The sequence below is a fragment of the Ictidomys tridecemlineatus genome, chromosome 16 (genome assembly GCF_052094955.1).
Source record: "Ictidomys tridecemlineatus isolate mIctTri1 chromosome 16, mIctTri1.hap1, whole genome shotgun sequence".
Classification (NCBI taxonomy): Eukaryota; Metazoa; Chordata; class Mammalia; order Rodentia; family Sciuridae; genus Ictidomys; species Ictidomys tridecemlineatus.
In genome coordinates, this window is record NC_135492.1 from 1,341,271 (window position 1) to 1,354,091 (window position 12,821).

Below are 12,821 nucleotides of genomic sequence, written 5' to 3' on the forward strand. Positions count from 1 at the left end.
AAGTCAAAAAAGAAACTCAAAGGTAAAATGTTTCATATGTGGAAGCTGGAGTTAATTAAAGAAAAAGAAATGAAGAACAGAATATCAAAAGATGTAAAGAAGATCATTAGTGTAGAAAAAGAAGATTGAGAGGCACAGAGATAATGAAAAAGGGAAGGCAATGAAGAAGGAAATCTTTAAAATTCGTGTTATATGCATATATAAATATACCACAGGTAATTGCACCCTTATGTATAAGTAAAAAGAATCAACCAAATATAAATAAATAGACAGGTGAAAGGAGGTCCAGGAGAATAGGAGGGGGAGAATGGAGGAGGAGGGGTAGACAGATGGAAAAGAGGGAATCAATGACTCAACTGGAATTCCATGCATGTAAGATTTGGGGGGAATTAATTCAACTACTATGTAAAACTATAACTCATTGAAAATGTATTCTCACTTGTAACGACAATCCTGGTAACATAATGCTTGGTTATTTTCCAAAATTCTTTTTATTCTCATCCACTTTAATTGCTACTTAAAGTTACTTATAATTTTAGGCAAAATTTAATTCAGAAATTTTGTGTATCATCAAGATTTATACTGATCTACACAGAGTACTTGTAGCATCATGAAAGGCACTAAACATTTGCATTTTTAAGGAACAAAGCGGAAGACTGATACATAGTACAGCTGGCAAGATCCATGAGTTATCTACTTCTAGTAATAATTTATATATTCTAGCAATGAGTGACCTAATCAGCCTTTCAAAAATTCCAGTGGAAACATTATTTTTATAGTATATATAGAGAAAACTATTTAACTTCCAAATTCTAAATTCAAACAATTAATCCCATATGAAAGAGATTCATAATATATTATGTAGTCCATATTCTTGTATATCAGTAGAAAACACCATGAAATCTTTATCACACTATATTAAAAAAGAGGAGTTGTAACCTCATTTATAGAGGCAAAGTAGGTGATTGGAGTAAGTGCTGCAGTTGCCAGAAGCAAACTGAAGAACATGTGTGCCCAGCATGTGGGAGGCAAACCCTGCACACCACACCACACAGTACTATGGCTCAAGGGGACCGCATCATGTTCCTTCACAGAAGCTTGAAGTTCAGATTTCTGCATGAGTCTCTTGAATTCTAAGTGTGGATTCAACTGATGGAGGCAAACTAAATACACACATGAGCTACAAAAGGAGGAGGAAGAATACGAGGAGAACTTCCAACATTTGCTAGTATTTTAATAAAAAGAAAATTTGTTTATGATCAGTATTTTTTAACATGCATTACTGTTAATTTTAAGAAAAATTTTAAATATTTTGAAAATAATAGTGATTGATGTATATACCGTGTTTTTGGCTTCAATATCTGCGTTGAATAAAAGCAGTTTTGTTGCTATTAATGTGTTCCTATAAAAGATAACATAGTGGAGTGGAGTTTCACCCTTGTTGTTGTGAACATTTGGATTGGCACCATGTTCTAGAAGAATAATTGCACATTCCTCTTCCTCATATTGTAGGGCCTGTTGGTTTTAACCAAGAAATAGATTGTTAATTTTGGAAATCCAAGAAAAATATTTCACGTTTTACTCATTAGTTATAACTAAATGGCATTAACCAATTTTTCTTCTAAGCATTTCATCAAATTCATTTCCTGCAAAACCACTGGTATATCTACCTTCATCAATGGTGTGTTGCCATCACTGTCACACAAATTGACATTACATTTCCTCTTCACTAGAAGAGCCACCGCTGCTGGTCTGCCATAGGCACAGGCATAATGTAGAGGGGTTCTGTGCAAGTAAGAAGCTTTATTAGGAATTCATAAGGTACCTTTTAAAATATACAACTATTTATGCAATTATAAACAATAAGTAGCTCATAATTCCTCTATTTTCTTATGAAGAAGGTACAATATTTAGTAGCTGTCATTACTTATTTTATTAATGAATGATTAGCCTATGCCACTGACATTTTCTTCTTATTTCTTGTTTCTGATACTACTGGGGATTGTACCCTGGGTTACTCAACTAATGAGTCATATCCTAAGCACATTTTTATTATATAAACAATTTTGATGCAGGGTCTCACTAAATTGCCCACTGTGGTCTTAAACTTCCAATTCTCTTGCCTCAGCATCCTAAGTCACTGGAATCATGGGTATGTGCGACTGTGACTGGTTCCATTGATTTTACTTATTTTTGTTTGCTTTGTTTTCATATTGCTGGGGATAGAACCCAGGCCTGAAGCATTCTAGGTAAGGAGGGGCTCTTCCACAGAACCACATCCCCAGAGCAGAGCAGCCCACTTGCCTAGAAAGAAGATGGACTTGATATTTAGCTCATCTTCAGTATGAATTCTACTTTAGACTCTGTGATGTACTAGTTATCCCACAGTCTTACTCTCCCTCAAATTCCTAAAAAAGTAAGGATTAAAATGAGTATCTCCCTGAATACTACCAGGATGCTTAATGGAGAATCTATGTAAAACATCTGAAGGTTTTGTAGCACCAGCAACAGCTCCATAATTGGTAGCTATTGTAATCAATATTATTGCTTTTTATCAACTAAGAGTATTTCAACTAATAAGTTAGTAGTATTGTAGTGATTTTTAAAAATATATTTTTAAAACTATGTATTTCAATGAGTCTAAGATGATTTTTTTTTCTTATCATTTTAACAACATTGACAATGGAATCCCACTAATAATTTGGGCTGCATTACAACTATAATTGGCAGCATTTAATTTTTTCTTCATAAACAAAATAAAGAACCATCATAATTAATGGTGCCTTACCTTAAGTGAAATGTGAGACAAACAATAGATTTAAGGCAGTTCTCATGACATGGATGGCATTTAAATTCAGTTTAAATATGTATGATAGGTAAAGTAGGCTGAATAATAACAGTAAAAGGCCAAACCGAAAGCAAACTTAATGCCAAAGGAAAAAGAACCCAAATGAATTAGTATGGTTAAATTAATTCAGTATTTATATATATGGGATTTATATATGAATCAGGTATTTTCAATGTTCAGTATTTAATACTGTCTTAATTTTTCACAAGGGACGTTTACAATTTCTTACCTCCATGAATGCATGATTGAAAAGGAGGAAGAACTGTTTCATTTGAAATTGAGTCCTATCACGTCAGTTTTAATTAACTGGTCACACCTAGAAAGTTTTTATGTAAGAGTTCTCTGAGATAGTAGAATATGTCAAATACAAAATAAGTAGCTGTGCAGTTCTTGCGCATTAAAAACGTATTCATTTTATGAGTACAAATGAATAGAATTAAAGAATAATTCTTTAATGCTTTACTTTATAAAAGTTCCACTTAAAAATACTAAAGTTGAGAAGTTTAGTATTTTTATGTGAAACTTTTATAAAGTAAAGCAATATTTTTCAGGAGTAATAATCTTTTATACTTGCTCTCTTCTATTCTCACCAAAACAAAATTATTAACCTATAATTGCATATGTAAAATAAAATATACATATATAAGAAATGTATGTATAGTAATATCTACAATAGATGAAATGCACTATAGGACATCTATATAGAAATGTACTAGAAAAAAAACATAAATGCTTTCTTCATGTTGGCAAAGGCATTCTAAGAAATAATGAATTTGAAAGAAGACTTCTTTTTTTCCTACCTCTCTTTTTAAAATTTATTATGTTGATGACGATGACAATGTTATTGTTGTTGTTTTGCTGGGGATTACACCCTTACCCTTTGCTTTGACATGCAAGAAGTGCTCTAACATTGAGCTACATTTCCAACTTGGAATTCTAATTTAATCAGATAAAATACTCTAATTTTACAGATGCTCAAGTGAAAGTGACATATGAACATAGGAAAAAAATATTCATGTCCTTGGCAATAGAAGGAATTTAAGTCTAACAAATGAAATAAATTTCGCAGCTACAATATTTTGAAGATGAAGAGTAGTGGTATTGGGCTGTTGATTATGGCTTGAGCTGTTTATTGCTCCTCAAACAGATGATTTAATGATAACTGCTGTGCCACATTTATAACTGTGCATGCCACTACCTACCAATTCCATTTTACTCTCCCTTCTGGATATTTGAGTATTCTTTTTATCCTGTTCCAGTCACTAATCTTTTGGCTATTGGCAAACAAGTAATTTGTGAAAGTTAATAATGTATTTTGATACACAGAATGGCAAGTCTTTGTTCATTGCAAACATTTTCTTAGTGTCATCATGACCCTAAATGACTGCGTGTGGAACTAAAAAATGTACAGATATTTTTATTTGTTTTTTTGTGAAATTGATAACCACAGAGAGAGCTCACATTTGGGGTCAGTGAGTATTCTAATGCACAAACCACAAGCAGGGCCTACCTTTGATACTCTTAGTCGCTTCAGAACAGAGTAGGGCAAGCTACAGTAGGGCAGCAGCAGGCAGCACTGTACAGACTAGGCACCCTTTGTGTGCTACTCCCTTGGCCCTGGTGACTGAGAGCTTGCACTGCCTGGATGCTCTCAACCAATGCTCTACTCTTCATGCTTGTACAGATACACAGTAATGGATAACTACAGGAAAGGGTACTGGAACAGTGGAATCAGCAATTTTGGAATTTTGTGCGAGAAGCTTTTGGCATATGCTTTTTTACTTTAGTCTAAAGTGATAACAAAATTGAAAAAGCATGCTGTGTTTGGTGTTTTGGATAGTGTGAAAGCTGCCAGTGAACTCTAGTGTCCTCTGTGGAAAGGTAGTTAAAGGTAGTTAACTTCACTAACTGAAGTTAATGAAGTATTTCCAGAAAATTCAGGGATTGTCAACACTGTTGTTATGAAAATGGTTGGATGATTAAGATGACACCAAGTTATCCTAAGAATTTCATAAATTAGTGAGTGAAGGATGTGAGAAATAAGTAAAATCTTATTTTTAGAGGTGGAAGACACACCCCTAAATATACTAGTGTGAAGGAATTTTAAAAATATAAAAAAGAAGAAAGAACATGGAGCCATCTTCCCAATTCAGAGTTCTTGTGAGGCTCTTGGGACACAAGAGGTAATAGATTACATCTGAAAAATTTTCAATGCTTTTTAAAATGTGTACATTAAATCTGTTTTGTGTATTTATTTTAAAAAAAAATCAGTGACCTTATAGGGAAATTTTAAGTGTCTGGGAAACCAGTTAAAAATTTGGTTTTGTTTAGCTGCCCATTAGAAGTCCTGGTTACTGAACTTCCAAGGTGTGCAGGTCCTGGATATTGAGGACTCCACAGAATATTAAAGTCAAACATTCTGGTGAAAGGAGAACTGGTATCCTTTCTGCTCTGCTCCCATTGGCACAGCCTGGATGGTGCAGGCTTCAATTCCATCAGCCCATTGGTCCCTTACCCCTCAGTCCCTGGCCTCCCAGACCCTATTACCTATCTTTATGATCGGTGCCATCAACATTACATCCACGTCCCAGATAACGCTTAATTCTTCCCAGTTCACAATTTCTGGCAGCCTGGTGGATCTTCCCAAGAGGGGTATATCCAAAAAACTTGATTCCCAGGCTTATATAAACAAACTTTCTCCAGGCTCTAGCCATCCTAAAGACAATTAGGTAACAACCTCTGTCGAGTGGCCTACCAAAGCAGGTCTGCCACTACCTATATGCCAACCAACTGACAAAATAGTCGTTGCTAGGTGACACTGATAAACACAAATGCACATTCCACAATCTGCATGGCCCTAGGTGATTGGCTCCTGGAAGGTCTGCCCCCTTTATGTGATCAGCGCCTGGCTATTCTGTACAGACCCCACCAAGAACCAGGTGGGACTGCTCCGAGACCCCCCAAGACCCATACAGTGAGAGAGATGCCCCACCAGAATCAGGTGGGCCTCAATGACGGGCAGGTGAGAACCCCCCACACCCAGACCTGGGTGGGCAAGACTCATCCTCTCTGCCATTGCGCAGCTGCCTATGTCCACAGCAGGAAACAAATACTGCACTCTTCCTATTACTTTATTCAGTAAATGGCAGAAAAGGAGATCCCTGACTTAAGATGTCCATGAAAAAAATCTGGAAAAATTCAGGAATGCATTTAATTTAAAGCAACAGATTAGAAGAAAACAACAGAATAACTGCGCCAAAAGCAATTTTAGTGTCGCTCTGCTGCATCATCCACTCCCTGACATAGCTCTGCTCAACACAAAGAAGGAGTAAGCAGCCCACCAGTTCCACTCAAAAGCAAAAGGAGAATAGTGTAACAACCATCACCCTAGGCTTTAAAGTGTAGTACCAAAATGTCCTGATTCGGTTTCTCCCGACCCAGATTACTGAGCAGAGAAGAAGAGATGAGCTATTTGGAGATGACCTGGAACAAAGAAGTAGTGCAACACATGGATCAACTTGCAGCCGAAGAAATCATGGTCCCCAGTGGCTACTGTGCCCAGAACCCCCACAACCTCTGCACTGTCTCCTTCTGTAAACAACTCTAGCCTTCATTTCTGGCATTCCCTCAGGGTTTGCCATTACATACTTCAGGTGCTTGCTCCAAACAGACTGCAGTAGTTTTTGCCACTGAGGAAACCAAAAGCCACAGAGGAACCCTGCATCTTTCCCTACTACAAAAAGCCTCAAAGGTGTTTGCATTCAGTCTCCAAGCACCTGTACCACTACCTCTAGATTCTGCCTACCCAAGGTAACCTCAGCTAGAGTTGCCACAAATCCATACTCCATAGGTCACCAAACAGCCTTTTCCTGTGCAAGAGAACACGAAGGCTGCAGCCCATACTGGAGGCACAATCCCATGTGATGGGTGTACACCTGCAGCCATATCCATGCACACTGCCAGATGTTGGACTGGCAGTTGCACATGCACAATACCACTTCCAACACCAGTCACGAGCCACTGCTCGCCATATTTAGCAGCCTCTGAAGTTACGTACACATGTGTCACCAGCTCTGTTTCATGGTGTTATTAACATATGTAAGAACCCAGAGTCCCATTAACCATCCTCACCACCATGTAGCTTTGCCTGCAGAGAGTTGTTCTGTGCCACGGCACACGTTTCTCCTCAGTTCCACTCACAAAAAAATAGTGCATGTTTACAGCCATCCTCAACACCTCCATGTCCCTGCCACCATACTTCAATTCACAGGTGAGGTTTCTAGCTTTATGCATCCATGATTAGGCCCCAGATCTGTAGATACACAGCAGCCAGGCAAAGCTCTACTTCTGGTCCTTCCCTGAAGCCCTATGTGTCTACAATCAGATCTGATCTTACAGTCCTGTGCTTTAACAAACTAGGTCCCACGTCATAGACACTCTTTGCCAGCCCTGGTTTCTGTCCTTGGTCCTAGCTTTTCCTTACTACTTCTCTGCCCACAGGAAGCCTGTCTACCTTGCACATGCCTGCAGCTGATACTGCACCAAAGTGTGCACACTGCCTGGCCCATATGTCTTTCACCTTCTCTGCATGAATATAGAGGAACTATCTATGACCCAGCTTGTCCTCATAGCAACTCTAGATTTCCCATAGCTCTAGCCACCAATGACCATGAAGGTTTTCATGTTACCAACAGTTGTGCCTTCTAAAAGAGAAGCAATGCATCCTTCAACCTCAGATAACAAAGATGTTGCTCCATTGCCACTAGACCAGTGCTATACTAGGTCAGCATGTCCTCTCATACTGCTCTGAAGGAAAAAGCTTTCCCATCCTCAAATAAGTCCTTAAGTCTGGAAGAAGTAATGGTTTCTTCAAATGTGCATGCACCTTTTCAAGCTACTAGGGTCAAGAAGAATCAGAGAAACGTGGTAACACAAGGAACACAAAAAGTCTTCATTAAATGAATGGTCCAACAAAATTAGAGACCTTGATATAATGAAAATGGGAGAACTACATAACAGTTGGGTTAAAACAAAATCAGTTCAATGAAGAAAGTTTATACCAGGAGCCAACCCATGACACCCACCCTGATTCAGGCACAGATGACTTCCTATTCCTCTTAGAATAAAGTTCAAAATACTCACCATGGTCCACAGTCCCCATGACCAGGCAATGATCTCCGTAATCTTTTTGTACCCTCCCTTGATCTTGCTCCCTCTCCTCAGGGCCTGTGGCATTATTTCCTATCCCTGCACTTAATCCAATGCCTCTGGTAGCACCTTGCTCCCACTTTTCCTGCCATCACAGGATAATGAAGCCCTCACTCAGAAGCAATCCAGACTTGGAACCAAGAACACTGAATGCCTAGTTTGTGTCCTTTACAGAGCCTTCTTTATTGTATTTATAGTACTTAGTTTGTTTTACCCCTAAATATTAACTGAAATGAAGGAGATCAGACATACTATCTTGGACACTGTTCTAACCTACATAACTGACTTGCACTTTATCTTCCAGGACTCAGTCAAATTTGCAAAATGAGTGAATAGATGCATGGAGACACTCATGAACTCTGCTTCTCTAGGCTTTCGGGTCAGGACCTCCACATATGGCCCACATCACCCAGTATCCCTCAATCTCCCTTGATAAGCTTTTTCATTGGCAAAAATAATTTTGGCAAGTCATTTCTTTAAAGAGATAAGCACCATACTCAGGTTCTCATACATGCTAAAGCACTCTACCACTAAGCCATATACCCAACACCTGGGTCAATGCTTTTAAACAAAACAAGATTCCTATAAAATGGTCTAGTGTTGGGGGGGGTGGTTGAGGTGACAATTGGAGGGAGCCATATATGGAACACAGAGTTTTTGTGGCAGATGCAAGGCCTTGTGAGGACCACACTGCATACTCTTTGCACTGCTGAGGTTTGGGGAAACCTTTCTGTACCATGCCCACCCAAAAAGAAAAACTTGCCAGCCTAGATTCTTCAGAACTAAATGGCAAACATTAATCAGATAGACTGAACAGACATCTATGGACTATTTAATCCATCAACAATAAATTCATTTGCTTCTCCATGAAACAATGACCATTCTTTGAAATAGTTCATATTGTCAGGTGTGGTGGAGCACACCTGTAATCCCAGCAGCTCAGGAATCTAAGACAGAAGGATTGCAAGTTCAAAGCCAGCCTCAGCAAACAAAAGGTGCTAAGCAATTCAGTGACATCCTGTATCTAAATAAGGCTGGGGATGTGGATCAATTGTCAAGTGCCTCTGAGTTGAATCCCTTGAACCAAAAAAAGTCATATTTTCGAGTACAAGGTAAATACAAGAAATAGAGATAACTTCTTGCACCCTATAAGATCATAAATGAAAGAAATAAGAAGTTAATGACAAGAAACAAACCTTTTAATGCCTGGAGGTTAAAATATACAACTCTGGATTAGGATTGGATAACAGATACAATCAGGGGATAAAAAATTTCAGAAATAAATGGGAACAGGGATAATTTGACAATATTAATTCTGCATAAGATAGGCAGAATTAGGGCCTGGGAGATCTAATACATCAAAATTCATTGGGTTATTAACACCCATAAATAATTTATGTACCTATATACCAATGGCAAATGAACTGAAAAAGAAATTAGAAAAATATCCCATTCAAAATAGCCTCAGAAAACAATATAATACTTTGAAATATATATAAGAAAAGGTATGAAAGAGTTCTACAATGAAAACTACAGAATACTGAAGAAAGAAATTAAAGACCTTTGAAGATGGACAGATCTCCCAGGCCCTAATTCTGCCTATCTTAGGCAGAATTAATATTGTCAAATTAACCATACTATGCAAAGTGCTTTGCAGATTCAATGCAATTCCTATGAAAATACCAATGAGTTCCTTTGTAGAAATAGAAAAATCACCCATAAAACTCATTTGGAAATATTAGAGAATCAGAATAGGCAAAGCAGTCATTAGCAAGAAAAGTGATGCAGGAGGCATTACAATCAGTACCAGAACCATGGTAAAGAAGAGAAGACACAGAGAAAAACCCACATAAGTACAGTTATCTAATATTATTAAACAGCACCAAAAACAAACACTGAAGAAAAGATAGAATTTTCAACAAATGGTGCTGGGAAATTGAAATTAAACCCCTACTTCTCACCCTGCACACAACTCAAAGTGGATCAAGGACTTAGGCATTAGAACATAGAGACCCTGCAACTAACTGAAGAAAAAGTAGGAATGTAAGCTTAGGAACTTACTTTCTTAACAACACCAGTACAGCACAAAAAGTAAAATCAAGAATCAATAAGTGAAATGGAATCAAAGAAGCAGCCTTTAAACTTCTTCTCAGCATAAGAAACAATAATATGAAGAGGAAAGCCTACTGAACAGGAGAAAATCTTTACCACCTGCACCTCAGTTTCAGCATTAATCTCCAGGATATATGAAGAACTCAAAAACTTTACACTACTACTACTAATAATATTAATAATAACAACAACAATAACAACCACCCAATCAATAAATGGACTAAGGATCTGAACAGACACTGCACAGCAGAAAAAAATACCATCAACAAATATATGAAAAAATGTTCATCTTTAGTATTATAAAAATGCAAGTCAAATCTACGCTGAGATTTCATCTCACTTCAGTCAGAATGGCAATTATCAGGAATTCAAGCAACAATAAATGTTGGGGGGATTTAGGAAAAAAGGTTCATTCATACCTTGCTGGTGGGAAGGCAAATTTTCAATTTATCATTATGGAAAGCAGCACGGAGATTCCTCAGAAAACTTGGAATTGACCCAGTTATCCCACTTCTCAGTTCATACCCAAAGGATTTAAAGTCAGAATACTACAGTGATGCAGCCACATCAATGTTATAGTTAAACTATAAAACCTGTCTAAGTGCCTTTCAACAGATGAATGAATAAAGAAAATGTGGTATACATACACAACCAGATATTACTCAGCCTTAAATAAGAATGAAATTATGGAATTTGGTGATAAATGAATAGAGCTGGAGAATATCATGCTTCACAAAATTAACTAATCCCAAAGAACCAAAGGCTGAATGTTTTCACTGAATTTCAGATGCTAATTGACAATAAGGGTTGGGGTTCCTAGGGACGAACAGAGGTACTGTGGATAAGGCAGAGGGGAGTGAAGGAAGGGGGAAAGGAATGGAGGTAGAAAGAATAGCAGAATGGATCTGACATAATTACCCTATGAGCATATATGACTACATGATCAGTGAGTCTACATCATGTACAACCAGAAGAATGAGAAGTTATGCTCCATTTATGTATGATGTGTCAAAGAGCATTCCACTGCCATGTACAACTAAATAGAATGAATAAAAAATGTTTTTAGGTGCTCAGGAAAAAAGAAACACATATCAAATAACTGTAAAAGATTAAAAGGTGTATCAAAGATGAAATCAGAATTAGAAATCACCTGATCCAATCCACCTATTTCATTAATGAAAAACCTTATTACAATACTAACATATCCCCATCCAGAAAAAATGAGGAAGTCAAATAATTATCAAAATTATACTACATACAGAATTATAGTTCACATGCGAAAAATACTGTGATACATACAAGAAAAATAAAATTTTATAAGATGAAGGGAATCCTCATACTGCAGACATTTTCTGGCTTAAAAATGGCACCCTTGCTTCTCAAGAAAAAAAGATGATGGACATGGAGTCAAACTAATGGAGTTCCCTCCACAGCCATCTGTTTCCTTCTCTGGCTTAGTATCCTTCATCCTTACTGCAAGTTATACTGTTCCACCACAAGGATGAAAGATCACCCAAAGGATCATGGCAGGCACACATGAGGAACACCAAAATTGGAGGTGAATGAGAAAGGAGGGCTGTGCTATTACTATCATCAATATGATGGACTAACACTAGCTTCCCTGTGTGCCTAATGCTAGGAATTCAAAAAGAAGTAAGATAATATGAAACTTTACTCAGCCATAAAATAAATGAAATTATGTCATATGCAGGAAAATGGGTGGAGACCATAATACTAAACAAAATAAGTCAAACTTAGAAGATCAAATATCATATGCTTTCTCTCATATGTGCAAGCTAGAATGGAAAAAGAAATAGAAAGGTGTGGGGGATGATCTCAGGAAGATGAAAGGGAGATAATTAAAGAAAAAGATCAAGGGTTGAGAGGTAGGCAGAGAGGGAAGAAGTGCTGGGAAGCAATATTGGCCAAATTATACTGTTAAATTGTGTGCATGTATAAATATATAACACAAATCCTTGTTATGTACAATTATAATGCACAAATTTTAAAAATGTTGAAAAAAAATAATAGCCAGTGTGAACTGACTGTTTCAGCTTAAAAACTACAAATATCTATAATCATTTAATGATGCTCTGTCTCTTGAAAGCCCTATTACATACGTACACATGTATGTGTAAGTTTTTCTGCATATTTATATTACTGTACTAAACATAGATAGATAGATAGATACATAGATAGATAGATAGATAGATAGATAGATAGATAGATAGATAGATAGATAGATAGATTATGACACTCAAGACTTACAAAAGAACTCAACCTATTCATAAGGGTGAGCCGCTGACCTTCTAAATGTGATCCCACTTAACAAAAGACAGCATGATTTATGCTCTTTATATAATGGCTTGTGGTTTTCTAACTTAAGTTCTTTTTGTTTGGGTCCTTTATTTATTTTAACCCCAATTTAATATCCCTACAGATATATTCATATTCTAAAACAGAACGGGATAGGCAACCTGTCCAATATTAAAAGTAAATTTATTAAATACCAAATAAAAATGCTATTATATATTTTCCAGCATCCAAAATAGTGCTAAATGCGAAAATAGGTTCCAAGGAAAAACTTTCTGAATAACAAAGAATAAGAATCAAAAAATAGAAAACTATAAAAGTAACCTTACCCATATACCTT